We start from the raw sequence: 16,868 nt of genomic DNA, 5'->3' as shown, positions 1-16,868 counted from the left end.
TGTCCTTACTTCTTCAGTCATGAGAAATTTTCAGGGGTTTGATGCAATACCACTGAAATGTGGTCACTTCTATGGGAAAGGTTTAGTCTCCAGGATCATCCTCTCTGCTGAGAATAGAGCCTTTGCTGGTCACTTGAGGGGCAACATAAGGAGGAAGAAAAACTGTACCTTCTCAGGAAAGCTACAGTCCAAAATTCTAAGAGAAGGGGCAGAAGCCACATTTCTGATGGGGACCCTTTGGGGATTAATCCAGGGAAGCTTCCTGGAGGATTTGAGCGAACTCATTGGGAGCATTGTGCCCATGGGTGTGTCCAGCACTTCATGCTGTGCTGTGATAGAATATGGAGGAAATGGCAGTGAAGGGACTTCAAAAATCAAAAACAAAACACTTGCATAGCATGGAAATGCATGCCTGTAATCCCAGCTACTCGTGCAGCTGAGGCAGGAGAATCAAAGCTTGAACCAACCTGGGAAATGAAAAAAAAAAAAAAAAAGGACTGGGATGCTGGGGTGTAGCTCCAGGGTTAGAACACCCTTAGGTTCAATCTCCAGTACTGCAAAATTAAACTAGTAAAATTAAATTAAAGTTTGTCTAAATATTATTTGAAAGTGAAAACATTTGATCTGCAGCACATGCAGAAAGAAATCCTATGTTAATTTCCTTTATCTAAATAAAGCACCTGTCACTAACCCTCTATGGAAGGAGGGTCTCTCTCAAGGAGTTTTTCTCCTTGTACATTCTTAAAAAAATTCTGTCAACAGCCTCATAAGAACCTCCCATCCTTTGAAGCCCTAAAACACCCCCTTCCCTATAAAACTGATATGTAAGCCTTTATCTCCAGCTGTTTGGGGAGTTACTACCATCTATATGCATATGATGTTGTCAGCATTTGAACCTAGGTTGGTAACCTAAGCTCTTCCTAGCCCAAGAAACTGCCCCTTTACCTGCTTATCTGCAAGAGCAGGAAGCTATAGGCAAAGGTGTAGCTTAGCCCCATGGATACCAGAAGTCTGTGATATGAAGCTTACATGGAGTGTAAATGAACAGAGAAGTGGAGTGAACAGAGAAGCCCAAGGTGGAATCAGCAGCCCATCTGCTGCTCCCAGAAACCTCTCTGCCACATAGTCCTCTTCCCTCTACCCTGCAGGTGGCCCAAGCTGTACTGCCCCTCCCCCTCTCCAGAGCCCTAAGGGCCCAGGTGACCACCATCAACTGGTCCCCCAGCAGATGCTTCCCTAAGACAAACAGTCCTAACTCTGTTCCCCTCCCCCACCCCACCTTTTTCTCTCCCCAGTGTCCTACCAATCTGCTCCACCAGGCTCACGCTTCAGTTTCTTGTCCCTCAGGAGTGATATTGTGATGGAAATGAGGGAGAGGATGCAGAAGGGAACAGCAAAGATTTACAGCTTCCAGAGGGTTTCCATTAAAATCCCTGACAACTGGTTATTTATGAGACAGGGTTGGCTGCAGCGGGAGCTAATAGGCCGGATCCTGGCACCGCTGTCCTTTCAGGGGTGATGACAGGAGCCAACAGGGTAAACGGTAGAGCGGCCCCAATATGTAGGCCAAAGCAGCTTCCACGGTCAGGCACACTCTCCAGGGCCAGAGTGAAGCCAGGAAATAAAAGAACATCAATGATTTGTACCAGGCAGAATCAAATCAGAAAACCCCACGTGGCAAACACTGAGGGACTTTCTGGACTGGGCATGAAAGGTGGAAGCAGAGTGTTGGAGGGTTTTTCCAGATGTCAAACAGTGTTGACTGCGGGGTTGTGGCTCCGTGGTAGAGCGTTTGCCTCGAAGGTGTGAGGCACTGGGCTTGAGCCTCAGCACCACATAAAATATAATAAACAAAGATATTGTGTGTCCATCTACAACTAAAAAAAATATTTTTTTAAACAAAAGTGTTGACTGCATCCCTTTCTCTGAATTCCAACTCAGAGAAAAGCAAGGTGGGGGTTGGGGGGTAGGGGGAGTAAAACAAGCCTGAGATGTTATTTTCATTGTTTTGTCCCTAAAGCACCCAAGTGACTTGATAAATAAAGGGTAAAACAATAATGAAACCCTCAGAAGATTGTTTGCTCTATAGTTGACACACAGAATTTTCTCAGCATGGGATTCTTCTTTCATGAAACTAATTACAGAGAGATCCTGCCTCCGCTTCCTGAACCCAGGTCTCTCCTGAAAGCCTTTTCTTCCAGTGCCAGTCCTGCAGAAGGAAAGTCTAGATATATGTTCCAGGGATGGGCTAAAGATAGGGAGTGGGAATGAAGCAAGGACGGTAAGGTGAACTTTTGCATACCCCAGATTTTTTTTTTTTCTTCAAGCCTGCAGTGCATAAGGGAATGGGTAGAAATATGTACACAACACTTACAGACCCCTCCTCACCTCCAGCATTTCTCTTGCTTTCGGATAAGGAAACCAAGGCCTAGAGAAGTGAGATGGCCTGTCCAAGGCCTTGTAGTGGGTTCATGGAGCCCACTGTTCCCTTCTCTACACTCTTACTAGTGATATTACTGAAATAGAAATAGAAATTGCAAGCTAGTCACATATGGCACATCTGTAATCCCAGCTACTCCAGAGACAAAGGCAGGGGAGTTGCAAGTTCAAGACCAGCTTGGGATGGGCTGGGGATGTGGCTCAAGCGGTAGCACGCTCACCTGGCATGTGCGTGGCCCGGGTTCGATCCTCAGCACCACATACAAACAAAGAACAGCTTGGGCAACTTCGTGAGATTCTGTTTCAAAAAAAAAAAAAATGAAAAGGGGACTAGGGATGTAGGTCAATATTAGAGTGCCACTATATCACTTATCACTATATTCAATTCCCAGTATATATATATATATATATATATATAATGGGCACAGTGGAACAGGCAATAGCATGCTCACCTGGCATGCATGCGGCCCCAGGTTCGATCCTCAGCATCACATACAAACAAAGAACAGCTTGGGCAACTTCGTGAGATCCTGTTTCAAAAAAAAAAAAAAAATGAAAAGGGGACTAGGGATGTAGGTCAATATTAGAGTGCCACTATATCACTTATCACTATATTCAATTCCCAGTATATATATATATAATGGGCACAGTGGAACAGGCAATAGCATGCTCACCTGGCATGCATGCGGCCCCAGGTTCGATCCTCAGCACCACATACAAACAAAGATGTTGTGTCCGCCGAAAACTAAAAAATAAATATTAAAAATTCTCTCTCTCTTTAAAAAAAAAAAAAAGGCTGTGATGTAGCTCAGTGGTAGTGCCCCGCCCCCCCAGGGTTAACCCCCAGTACCAAAAGAAGAAAAAGAAAAAGAGAAATAGAAATTGCTGCCCAACACTGCTTTTGAGCTCTCCACACTTTGATGCATAGCTGTATCTGATGGGAAATAGGGCTAGAAATAGGACTGTCTCTGGAAATAGGGCTGTTCAGCCATAAGCATGGAAATTTCAGATTTCTGTCTTTCTCTTGCCTGTCTTCTTCCTCCTTCACCTTCCAGGGAAACAGCTTTTCCCAAGAGTAGCTGTTTATGGCTATTTTAATGCACCCTTTTCTTGGTATGGTGGCACCTAGGAACAAATGCCAGAGAAGTGCCTCCACTGCAAGGGAAATAACAAGCACATTCCTTAAGACCGTCCTATGTGCTAAGGGGGACACACAAACTCAGTACTAACACACTACATGGAAGAAAAGGAAGTGGTGCAGTGGCACACACCTATAATCCCAGGGACTCAGGAGGCTGAGGCAAGATGATCAAAAGTTTAAGGTTAACCTTGGCAAATTACTGAGACCAGGTCTCAAAAAATAAAAAGGACTGGGGATGTAGCTCAGCATACAATTCTCCTGGGTTCAATTCTCAGTACCACAAAAATAATAAATAATTAAAAAATATATTTTATTAGTTGTTGGTGGACCTTTATTTTTATGTGGTGCTTAGAATTGAACCCATGCTAGGCAAGTGCTCTACCACTGAGCCACAACCCCCAAATAAATAATTTTTAAAAATAAGCAAAACAGGGCTGGTGATGTGGCTCAAACGGTAACGCGCTTCCCAGGCATGTGCGGGGTGCTGGGTTTGATCCTCAGCACCACATAGAAATGGAATAAAGATGTTGTGTCCAAGGGCTGGGGATGTGGCTCAAGCGGTAGCTTGCTCGCCTGGCATGCGTGTGGCCAGGTTCTATCCTCAGTACCACATACAAACAAAGATGCTGTGTCCGCCCAAAACTGAAAAATAAATATTAAAAATTTAAAAAAAGATGTGTCCACCGAAAAATGAAAAATAAATATTAAAAAATTCTCTCGGGCTGGGGATGTGGCTCAAGCGGTAGCGCGCTCCCCTGGCTTGCGTGCGGCCGGGGTTCGATCCTCAGCACCACATACCAACAAAGATGTTGTGTCCGCCGAGAACTAAAAAATAAATATTAAAAAATTCTCTCTCTCTCTTCTCACTCTCTCTTTAAAAAAAAAAAGGGCCCTCTGCAAAACCGTCCTTTCATTTTTCTTCAGAGGGCTTGGGACATCCATTTCCCACTAACACTTATTTTTGGTGGCCACACAATGCACATGCATGTCATGGGTATGTAATATATAGCATGAAGTCCTCTTATTTATACACTGATATCATTTCATCTGATAATACCAGTAATATGTAGTCAAATCCAGACTTACAAAGCAGTTAAGTACCTTCAGAATCTTTACTGTTTAATGATCCTGGGTTCAATCACCAGCATCATCGATAATAATAATAGCTATTATTGTTTTATTATTATTATTTTATTGTTGTTTAATGAACAATTTAATATGTAATGGTTAGAGAATGGTGAAGTAAATCATGGTAGAGTCACTTGTAACAAAATAGAAACCAGTAAAAATGAGGTTTTATGTGAAAAAGTTTTTAGCTAATAATGTGAAAAAAAGGTTACGATTATGTCAAACACAGACTTATATGCAAAAAAAGAAAAAAATAGAAGAAATGCTAAGAGAGAATTTTCCAAAAATGGGGGTGGATGGGGAGAGAGAGAAAGAGAGAACCACAATTCTCTCATATAGATTTTTAAAAATGAATGTGTGTTAGATATTTTATCTGACTCATTCAAATGAGGAAAGCATTCAGATGGTCAGATGGTTCCAAAAAGAAGTCAAGAAGCACAAAATTTGAGAAAAAGAATATTGAAAGGAATTGCAAATGGAGGCAAAATTTTTTGGTTTTTTTTTCCCCAGAAGGGAAAGAAAACAATTAAGTTTCTATCAGACCAGACAGAATTTACTTCTCTATTAATTATCTCCAATTTACAGAGTTATAAAATAACCCTCATAGAATCAACTGGAATCAACTAATTCAAGGAAGGCTGTCATATAGACTAATTTTCTCGGTTTTAGCAGGAATCTTGACTAATAAAGTCAAGGGACTTAAAATATTGGTGAGATTATGGAGTTTTTCTATATCAGTTTATTATTTGGTATAATTTTTGAAAAAACAAAACAATGCCAAATTTTAAAAGGGACCATTGCGAAGTGCCTTTAAATGTTAGCACTTTGGGCTGGGAAAAGTCAGTACATATTAGCAATTTCTGAAATGTTTAATAGGTGATTTGAGTTGCCCACACATTTTAGAGACATGTGGTTAATGTGAGGTACACCTGGACCCTGTTTTTCCTGAAGTTTATAAAACACTATACTTGACCTGCATATAGTAAAAGTTCTGTCATATCTCAGCCTAGTAGTCCTCTTCTTTCTCAAATTTAGGCACTGAAACAATCTGCACTTTGGAAGGATTATGTGGTTACAGAGACAACAAGATTCAAGGAGGAAATCCCTTTCACCCTCTTTTTACATTCGATTGAAAGTTCATATGCCAATGTCATTGCCCCTCGACAGGGCTGGGCAGGGCTCATGCTACAAGTAAAGGTGCAAGTAGAAGTTGCTGCTTGGGCACTTTCTTCTCCACTTGCTTCCTGCTCTTTCTCCTTCCCAGGATCCATGCCTCTGTCACCAGATACTGCAGAGGACACTCGTCCACAGCTATTGCAATTTGTTCTATGAAAATTCATTAGCCACATTTCAAATGCTCAATAGCCACATATGAATAGTGGCTACTGGATCTGGTAGTGCAGATATCAAACATTTCCATTGAAGCAGAGAATTCTCCCAGACAGCACTGCTGTGCATAACCACTCATTCCCTCTGTCTTTAATTTTCTCCCATCCATCCCTTTTTCTGTTTGCCAAGCTTCTTCTTCAAGTAAATCCATTGTCAAATCTTCTAAGGAAGACTCTCTTTTCCATCAAGTTTTAGCTAGGCTCCTCTAAGCCCTCTTCGCAATTGGGCCTTGACTGTTTTCCTTGTTTGGTTTTTTTTTTTTTTTTTTTTTTTTTTTAAGGTCTAGATGGACACAACACAATGCCTTTATTTTTATGTGGTGCTTAGAATTGAACCCATGCTAGGCGAGTGCTCTACCTCTGAGCCACAATCCCAGCCCCTCCTCCTCGTCTGTTCTTGAGAGTTCAGTTTTAGCAGGAATCTTAAGGTAGTTAATCTTAGGTAAGATATAAAGCTATCTTACGCTTGATATTTGATTATTCTCAATATCTAATCAAATTCTTCCTCTTCTACTCTCAATATCATTCTCTGGCCTGGCCTCCTTTCAGCAAGAATCCTATTGTTAGTCTAGTAAGAATTTCCCTATTCTTTCTGTTTGTTTGTTTGTTTGTTGATATTGGGGATTGAACCCAGGGGTGCTTTACCACCAAGCTACATCCCCAGCCCTTTTCATTTTTTTTTAATTTTGAGACAAGGTTTGGCTAAATTGCTAAAGCTGGCCTTGAACTTGCAATCCTCTTGCTTCAGCTTCTCAAATTGCTGGGATTACAGAGTGTACACCACAGCTTGCCTACTCTTGATGTCTCCCCTTGGTAATTTTGTGTGTGTGTGTGTGTGTGTGTGCGCGCGCTGGGATGGAACCCAGGGCCTCACATATTCTAGGCTAGTGTTGGTCACTGATCTACACTCCCAACCTCTTTAGTATTTTTCTGTACACTAACTCCTATCATCACTTTGTTCCTATTGCAATACTCCTAAATAAAGTTTTCCTTTTTTTTTTTCAAACTGGGGATTGAATACATAAGGATAAGTGGGAATTTATAGTCAACAAGCAGAGTAAGAGGGCAATGGGTGCAAAATTTCTAAGAGGCAACATCCTGGTAGGGAGATTCTTGCTAAACCCAAGTTAATAAGATTCCAGTTGAAGAAAGGCCAGGGAGATCACATGTCAAGGATGATATTCAGGGCTGGGGATGTGGCTCAAGCAGTAGCACGTGTCTGCCAAAAGCTAAAAAAATAAATATTAAAAAAATTCTCTCTCTCTCTCTCTAAAAAAAAAAAAAAAGGATGATATTCATGCTCACATAAGGAGCTTATTGCTGGTACTGGGGAACTGAACACAGGGCCTAAGCAAGGGGGCTACCACTGAGCTACATCCTCAGTCCTGCTAAGTTTGTTCTTAATTAAAGAAAGAGCACTACCTTAAAGAATTATCTCTAAAGAATAATTTGTTCATAGAAAGGAATGATAAAACACAAAGAGGGGCTGGGCTTGTAACTCAGTTGGTAGAGTACTTGCTTTGCATGCACAAGGCCCTGGGTTCAATCCCCAGCACCACATAATTAAAACAAAAACAAAAAAACACAAAGAGACTCGGGAATATTGCATGATAAACACCAGAGTCTCATCTATAGGACTCTTAGTATTCTGTGGCAAGAGGAAAAAGGAAAATAAAAACGACCTCTCAATGAACCTCCAAAGGCATGGAGATTTCTCAGTCAAAATTGAAAAAAAATAAAGTTAAAAAAATACATATATAAAAAACATATATGTAAAATAGTTCGTTCGAGGGGATAAAATAGATCCCTTCTCACTGCTCCTGACCAGGAAAACCTGAGGGACATTCCTAACAACTACAACTCCCAGCCAGCCCTGCGGCGGGGCGGGGCTTGCTGACCGTTATGACGCCGCGGGCGGGGCCGGGCTGGATCGGCGATCCCTGGGGCTTTTAGTCCCACCCCTGCCCCTTTCCCTGCCCTGTTGCTGTTGCGCGGCTGCCGCCTGCTGCCCCTGGTGAGTCCCTGAAGTGAAAGGGGGCCGCTGGGCCCTCGGATTCCCCAGACTCAGACTTCCAGCACCGAGAAAGAACTTGGACGGTAGAGGTGCGGCCGATTTCAGCTTTCACCTCACTCCACCTCCTAAGGTGATCTTCAGTGGGAGTTAGATCCCGGAGGCCCTGGCGCTCCTTCCGAGGCCTTGGAGGGTTCAGGGACAGTTTTCTCCTGAGGAGGGCAGGGGCGCAGTGCTTTTGGTCGCTGACCGGAGAGAAGGTCGTGACGCAGCAGCCTCCCTACGTGTCCTTGGCGTCATGCCCCCTCCCACCGCCACCTGGGGGTTCGTAATCCGCCTCGCCTGGACGTCGCGCGGACTGCTGCCCGGCTCGGGCGGGGCCGCGTCACCCGGGAGAAGTTACTTTTCCTTAGGCCTCAGTTTCCCCCTCTGCGAGAAGACTTCATACCTGAAGCCCCCTCCCATTTTATTCAGGGCAGCCTAGAAGAAAAAACGTAGTGCCCACCTACTTCACCGTTGCTTTTCCCTTGCCCCTCCCCACTGGCATTAGCCCGATTTAGTCTGGGGGCTAGTGTTCCCGTTCACATTTGATTTCAGCCCCACCCGGACATGTTAACTTTTCCTGTTAACTTTTTTCCTGTCGCTTGGATTCTTTACTGCAGATGCCGGCCAACAAGTGGCCATGGTTGGAGCCGAGTAGAATAATATGGAAGATACATTATAATTCATCTCTTAGGGTTTGCCCAGTCCATATGAAACAATGGAACGAGATGCAGTAGGTCTTTGTCGCTTGTGTGGAACACATGATTTAGGAATAACTGGACGGTTCATTTGCCCAGATAATTTCAGGGGTTTTTGAAATTCTACCCTTTGGCAGACTTGATAGCTGTGGGGTGGAAAGAACCTTTAAAAGGGTAGTCAGTAATCCTGAGTTTATTGGAACTAACAAGTTGTATGGTTCAAATCACATTGTACATCTAGGCTCTTTGAAAAATGTGCCTGTACTTGCTGACACAGTGTCACGCTCCTGATTTTCTTAGAAAAGAAAGTTTAAATGAACACTTTCACTTTCTTTTTCTTTCACTTAGGATTATCATTGTAGCCGTAAATGTCCTTAGAGATTTTCTAACATGATCCATGCATTTTACTGATGAGGTAACAGAAGCCTAAATGTAGGTAGTGTGACTTGGCCAAGATCTCAGGCTAGTTTGTATAAGAACTAAGACAGAAACCCATGTCCCTTGACTGGTGTCTACTCCCCTTTCCAATACTCTTCAAACACTGCATCTGCGCAAATCAATAAGACATGACATAGCAAAGTCATCCATTTCAAGAAAAAAGTGTGGGTAGACCAAGATTTTCACAGACTTTCTGGTTGCTTGCATCCCAGAACTGTTTTCCTGTGCTTTCCCTAGTACTGCTAGCACTATGGTTGATGTGATACGTGGAATAAGGGCTTGCTTAGAATAAGCTGAGCAGCCAATTCAAATAGTTGTCAGTGAGTAGTCTTAAAGCCTTTGGGATTATAAAAGTCTTCTAAGGCACTCTAAAACATTTTAGGTAAGAAACTTGAATGAACTTGGGAAATTTGGACTAGAGCAAGTGGCTCAGTAATCTGAGCAGCCATGATTTCTGGTTTTGATTTTCCTACCTGTCTCAGGGACACATACTACCAGTGTTCACTAAGGTTAGTTATATGTATACATCTACCAGGGTCAGGGAGAAATGGGATTCAAATCAGTTCATTCATTTTGCTAATTGCTATTAGCTTTAGAAAGTAAGCATAAGTATGAAGCAATTAGATTTAATGTAGATTTGACTTTTACTAATGTTTGTTTTTACTATTCCCAAATGAAGAATAGATTTGCGTGTGTTGGCTATGTAAATGTTGATATCCTTTTGTGAATTAATCCAGAGAAGCTACCTGTGTAGCTATGTCTCTTGAAACATGCCCCCACTCATATAAAAGAATAATTAATGTTGGGCTGGGCACCATGGTGCACGCCTGTAATCCCAGCGACTCAGGAGGCTGAGGCAGGAGGATGGCAAGTTTGAAGCCATCCTTGGCAATTTAGTTAAAACCTGTCTCAAAAAATATAAAGGGCAGGAGATATGGTGCCCTTGGGTTCAATCTCAGTAACACAAAAAAAAAAAAAAAGAAAAAAAGTGTTGGGCATTTAAAATTATTTTTCTGCTAAAAAGCATATCGATGTAGTTTGCAGATTCACTCAAAACAGAAGTAGAACTGGCTATTGTTGCCTTTCAGGATAAAAGGATCTGTGCCCTTCATGGAACAGTCCTGGGAGTAGTATATTAAGCTTAAAAAGCTCATTAGGTGAAAATATGTCATGTTTTCTTAGGAGTCAGTTCAGGGGACTTGTTTTAAAATACACTCCTATTATTGCCAGCTCCCCTGAGGGCCCTAATCCTTTGGAAACCAAGCTGGAGAGGAGGGGTGGGGAAGGAAGGTCAAGTAAAGTGCCTATGGTAGTTTGTGGCATCTCTGTATTATGCTTGATGGTTTTGTTTTTTAAAAATCCTTATTTGTTTTTCTTGGTCATTTCTTATGAGGCCAGCCTAATTTCGGGGTAGAAATTAAGGAATTAGGTAGAATACCATTCCACAATTTCTAGGGGACCTAAAATATCTACTGCTTTTTCATGTTTCGGTAACTCTCAGGGCTTCTAAATTTAACTTTTGCTCTTATGTTTCTTCTTCTTTGCCTCTATGATTTATTGCCAGAATTAGAATGGATGGTAGAAAGGTCCTACAGTGAGAAGAATGGTTAAAGGAGGGGAAGTTAATGTGTAAATCATTCAAATTTCCCTTCCATATCCTTTCTTTAGTACCTTCTCCACAAACACTCATCTCTAAACTGCTTTGTCAGAAAGGTAATTTCCCAAGCCATTGTTGGAGCCCATTTGTCCCAAGGGATTTTATCACTGGTAGGAAGGAAAGATTTTACGGATCACTGATCTTAAAAATCAGCAGATGCCTTCCTTCCAGGAAAAGTAGAAGTCCTTCCTCACTGACATAATTCAGATTGGTATAGTTATGCTTGAGGTTTGCCTGGTGCTGTCCTAAACTTTGGTAAAGGAGAGAAGAAAAGCCAGTCTTTGGAGAGGAGAGTTTTAATCTTTATTACAAGAATGGTTGAAATCTAAACTGGGTACGGTGGTTTGTGCCTGTAATCTCAGCTACTGGGCAGGTGGAGAGCATTACAAGTTAAAGGCCAACCTGAGCAACTTAGCAAGACCCTTTCTCAAAATAAAAATTAAAAACGTTAAAAGAATCATTGACTTCTGAATACCCCGAGTCCTGCTGGGAATATTATGAGATCCTGAAATGAGAAACTTCATGGAGTCTTACATTTTTTAAAAAAATATTTTTTAGTTATAGTTGAATACAATACCTTTATTTTTTTATGTGGTACTGAGGATCGAACCCAGGACCTTGTACATGCTAGGTGAGTGTTCTACTGTTGAGCCACAACTCCATTTTTTGTTTGTTTGTTTGTTTTATTGGTTATTCAAAACATTACAAAGATTGCAGAATCACATCAGTTACACATCCACATTTTTACATAGTGCCATAATAGTAACTGTTGTATTCTGCTACCTTTCCTATCCTCTACTATCCCCCCTCCCCTCCCCTCTCATCTTCTCTCTCTACCCCATCTACTGTAATTCATTTCTCTCCTTATTTTTCCCCCATTCCCCTCACAACCTCTTATATGTAATTTTGTATAACAATGAGGGTCTCCTTCCATTTCCATGCGATTTCCCTTTTCTCTCCCTTTCCCTCCCACCTCATGACTCTATTTAATGTTAATCTTTTCCTCCTGCTCTTCCTCCCTGCTCTGTTCTTGGTTGCTCTCATTATATCAAAGAAGACATTTGACATTTGTTTTTTAGGGATTGGCTAGCTTCACTTAGCATAATATGCTCTAATGCCATCCATTTCCCTGCAAATTCTATGATTTTGTCATTTTTTAGTGCTGCATAGTACTCCATTGTGTATAAATGCCACATTTTTTTTATCCATTCATCTATTGAGGGGCATCGGGGTTGGTTCCACAGTCTAGCTATTGTGAATTGTGCTGCTATGAACATGGATGTGGCAATATCCCTGTAGTACGCTCTTTTAAGGTCTTCAGGGAATAGTCCGAGAAGGGCAATAGCTGGGTCAAATGGTGGTTCCATTCCCAGCTTTCCCAGGAATCTCCATATTGCTTTCCATATTGGCCTTACCAATTGGCAGTCCCACCAGCAATGTACATGAGTACCCTTTTCCCCACATCCTCGCCAGCACTTGTTGTTGTTTGACTTCATAATGGCTGCCAATCTTACTGGAGTGAGATGGTATCTTAGGGTGGTTTTGATTTGCATTTCTCTGACTGCTAGAGCTGGTGAGCATTTTTTCATGTACTTGTTGATTGATTGTATGTCCTCCTCTGAGAAGTGTCTGTTCAGGTCTTTGGCCCATTTGCACAACCCCATTTTTGATAAGCACAGAACCAAAGCTGTAGACTTTTCTAGACAGATTGATTAGGTTTTAAAATGAACGAGACAGTTTTTCCTCCAAATGTGCATTCAAACCTCATGAGCTCTGTAAGGTATTTTGTGTGTATACCTGTGTGCATGCCCTGTCCTTTCTTCAGAGTTCTGCTCATGAGCTACTTTTTTTTGGGGGGAGGGGGGATGTCCCAGGGATTGAACCCAGGGGTGCATAACCACTGAGCTACATCGCCAGCCCTTTTTATTTTGAGATAGGGTCTTGCTGTGTTGCTTAAGGCCTCACTAAGTTACTGAGACTGGCTTTGAACTTGTGATCCTCTGCTCAGCCTCCTAAGCCACTGGGATTACAAATATGCACCACCATGCCTGGTTCATGAGTTACTTTGGTGTTTTTTTTTTTTTTTTTTTTTTTGGTAAGAAGACAGGCTGTAAAAAGCCACCCCAACCTGGTTTTACTTTTTAGAGTAGCATCCATTTGTATAACAGCTTGCAAGAATTTGAGTGTGTGGAAGGTGGGTAATGGAGTGTGAATTGGATGGGTTCTTTTCTTTTTTAATATTTTTTAGTTGTAGATGGATATAATACCTTTAATTATTTTGTTTATTTAATTTATGTAATGCCAGGGATCAAACTCAGTGCCTCATGCATGCTAGGCAAGCACTTTATTATTAAGCAACAACCCCAGCCTCTTGAATGGGTTCTTAAGGAAATCGTATCAGTGCCTTTTTTGGCACCATGCTGCTTGAACCAGCCGTGCCAGCTGAACCAGCCACAGCAAGAATTGACATTGCATCTGGATATTATATCCTCACCCGATTATAGAAAGCTGAAAAATATCAACTTCCCCACGGGTATTCCACAAATTAAGAGTAGAGTTTAAAAAAAAAAAAAAGACTTAGCCCCACCATCACCTCCATATCATCATCATCATTATTATTAATTACTTATTATGTTTTTTGCAATGCTAGGGATGGAACCCATGACCTTGCAAATGCTTTCTACTAGAGCTATGTCTATCCCCAGTCTACCCTTAACATTATTTCTGCAAAATTCCTTCTCTTTTTACTGTTTGATATGCATATCTTGTTCATTCATTTATTCAACAAATACCCAATTATTGATTATTTTACATTAGGCATTGTGTTGTATATACAGTGATGCTAGTCATAGGAAAAGAACTAGAAGTGAGATACTTAGGTTAATTGAGGGGCAGGCCCTGGAAATCACTCTTACCTGAATGTTTTTCATGATCCATAGTCAAAGGACAAATTAAGTCATTTTGTATTCTCAGATAAATTGGTGCTTCTGGCTTAGGACAGAGAGAAGGAAATTTGACCTCAGAATGATTGGAGACTCCTAGGGAGAAAGTGTCTGCAAGCTGATAAACCTCCCTGCCTATCTTCCCATACCATCCAAAAGAAACCCTCATCACAGATAATAGCTTCTTATGGGGGAAATAATAGACCAGAATGGGACCCCACCCCCTCCACTTTGAAAAAATGTTCTGAGGTTTGAGGTTGAAGATGTGGCTAGACTATGTCAAAAACCAGAAAGCCAGTGATTTCTTAGTTCTTTAGCTTTATCTCAAGAATAGTTCAGTGCCCCCACAGTCCTCTTGCCTTCTCTCTGAAAGAAAAAAAAAAGACAAGGGGACTTTGTTTTCATAAGGAATTGCATCCCTTCTTTTGAATACCAGAGTATTTTGCACTTCTTTTTCATTCATTTGGCAGTTACTTATATACTCATTTAGCCTCTATATGGGACTAGGACCCTTTTGAGGGCAAAGTTAATGCCAGGAAAAAATAAAAATCCCTCCACAAACATACTAGTAATCACTAGCATCTGTTAAACCCTTTCTTTTTGCAGACTGCTAAATTCTACCAACAACTATCTGAAAACAGAGAACTAGAGTACTAGGGATATAGCTCAGTTGGCAGAGTGCTTGCCTTACATGCCCAAAGCCCTGGGTTCAATCCCCAGCACTGCCAAAAAAAAAAAAAAAAGACTTCTGGAAATTTGGAAGAAGAGGTCTGGTTGCATATATTTCAAAATAAAACCAGGAAATAGGTAAGGTAGGGCAGAGTTGAAAGAGCAATAGTGTTTTGTTTTGTTTTAATATATTTTTAGTTGTAGTTGGGCATAATGTCTTTATTTTGTTTATTTTTATATGTTGCTGAGGATCGAACCCAGCATGTGCTAGGTGAGCACACTACCGTTGAGCCCTAGCCCTAGCCCCAGCCCCAGCCCCTGCTCCCAATAGTGGCTTTTTGTTTTTGTTTTTATTTTTGTTTTCTTGGTACTGGGGATGAAACTGAGAACCCTGTGCATACCAGGCAAGCACTCTACTACTGAGCTATATCCCCAGTCCTAGTGATTTGTTTTTTAGTTATTGTCCTTACTTATTTGAATTGTGTGTGTGTCTGTATGTGTGTATTATCTTCCAACATGTTCCAACAACTGTGCTTGTAAGGTATCATTTAGTATTTGCATATAACAGCTGCAATATTTTTTTCCATTTCCCAGTAAAACAGTAGGTTGAGAATCATAGACTCACTAATGTTAGAATCATTTAAAAGACAGTGCATATGACTTGTTTGAGGAATAGGAAGTATGAGGTGTCAACAATTCAGAGTACTGGCTTCTTTTAGTAGTGTTTTTATCTTCAAAATTTTTCTATCTTTGATCACATTTTATCTGTATACTGTCATCTAAAATGGTGAAAATCCATTTTATAGAAAAGGGTTCAAAGTCCCTTGCTTCTTCTAGACCTGGACTGCATTTTCCTGCTTCTTTGCTGTTACAAAGATTTCTTTGCTGTTTCCTTCCCTTGGAATGCCATTCATGACACACCCACTTGAAAAATCCAAATCTTCCTTGAGGGGTTATGTAAGATTCTAGTAACTTCCTGAAACTTTTCTTTGTTTTCGTAAGGAATTCTTTTGAATACCAGAGTATTTTGCACTTCTTTTTCATTCATTTGGCAGTTACTTATATACTCTTTTAGCCTCTCTGTGGGACTAGGACCCTTTTGAGGGCAAGGCTAATGCCAGGAAAAAATTAAAATCCCTCCACAAACATACTAGTAATCACTAGCATCTTTTAAACCCTTTCTTTTTGCAGACTGTCTGTTAAATTCTTTATTCTGTCAGTCAGCATGAGTCTACCTTGAAGTGTCTTGCTTAGTGGCAGGCTGATTTGATGGCTGGACACTTTTTATTATTACACTTAAGCCTCACAAAACAACAGCAGTTGGGGTAGACGTTGTTATAGGCCCCATTTTACAGATGAAGAAACAATCAACAGAGCCTAACTGATTAAGTAAATTGCCCAAATGTTATCCCTTTACAAGAAGGGGAAAGTGTGATTTGAATATTACTATTCTGACTTCAAAACCCATGTTTTCCACCACCTCATGTCACATAGTCTCTTATTTCTATCTTTGTTCTAATCTCATCCTCAGCCTAGCTTAGGGTCTTTTGTGTATGTGGTACTGCAAATTGAACTCAGGGGCCTTATACAACTGAGCTACATCCCAACCCTTTTTTAATTTTTTTATTTTGTGACAAATTCTCACAAAGTTGCCCAGTCTGACCTCAAACTTGTGATCCTCCTGCCTTAACCTCCCAAAACATACTGTCTTTTATATGGAAGGGCCCAATAATTATAAATGGAATTTAATGAAGACACTGAACTCTAGAGAGATTAACTTAGGAAAGTCATAGGGCTTATTAGGATGAAAAATCTAAAATCTAGGTCTTCCATATTCCCTAGGCTGTTTTCTCTAGGTTGTCTTGTTTATTAAAGGGAAATAGAAACAGCAGGATACTGTGGCACAACCCTGTAATCCTAGTGACTCAGGAGGCTGAAGCAGGAGGATCATAAATTCCAATTCAGCCTCAGTAATTTAGTGAGGTCCTAAGCAACTTAGCGAAACCCTGTCTCAGAATAAAAAAATGAAAGGAGAGAGGGATGTAGCTCAGTGGTAGAGTACCCCTGAGTTGGATCCCCAGTACCAAAAAAAAAAAAAAAGAGAAAAGGAAACAACTACCAACAACTACCTGTAAGCAGAGAACTAGAATACACCTGTAATCTCAGTGACTTGGAAGGCTGAGACAAGAGGATCCCATGTTTGAGGCCAGCCTCAGCAGTTTAGTGAGGGCCTAAGCAACTTTATGAGACCCTTTTTCAAAATTTAAAAAAACTTAAAAGGGGCTAGAGATGTACCTCAGTGGTAAAATGCCCCT

The 16,868-nt window shown here is 41.1% G+C and overlaps 1 protein-coding gene across 4 annotated transcripts in view; it reads left to right on the top strand.

Annotated features, from left to right (window-relative positions):
* Nucleotides 1-7,986: 7,986 nt before the first annotated feature.
* CALCOCO2 (calcium binding and coiled-coil domain 2) overlaps nt 7,987-16,868 on the top strand; it is a 33,744-nt gene continuing 24,862 nt past the window's right edge. Inside the window, exon 1 of one of the 4 annotated variants that reach the window (XM_081270635.1) lies at nt 7,987-8,110. The gene's annotated coding sequence lies outside the window, so the exon portion shown is untranslated. Of the gene's footprint in view, nt 8,241-16,868 lie in introns of all 4 variants that reach the window. The other 3 variants (XM_081270637.1, XM_081270634.1, XM_081270636.1) reach the window with 3 other exon arrangements.

The sequence above is a fragment of the Spermophilus citellus genome, assembly GCF_964194105.1.
Source record: "Spermophilus citellus genome assembly, chromosome: 17".
In the NCBI taxonomy this organism is placed as follows: domain Eukaryota; kingdom Metazoa; phylum Chordata; class Mammalia; order Rodentia; family Sciuridae; genus Spermophilus; species Spermophilus citellus.
The sequence above is the reverse complement of the archived record's forward strand: the minus strand, read 5'-3'. Positions and strand labels throughout refer to the sequence as shown.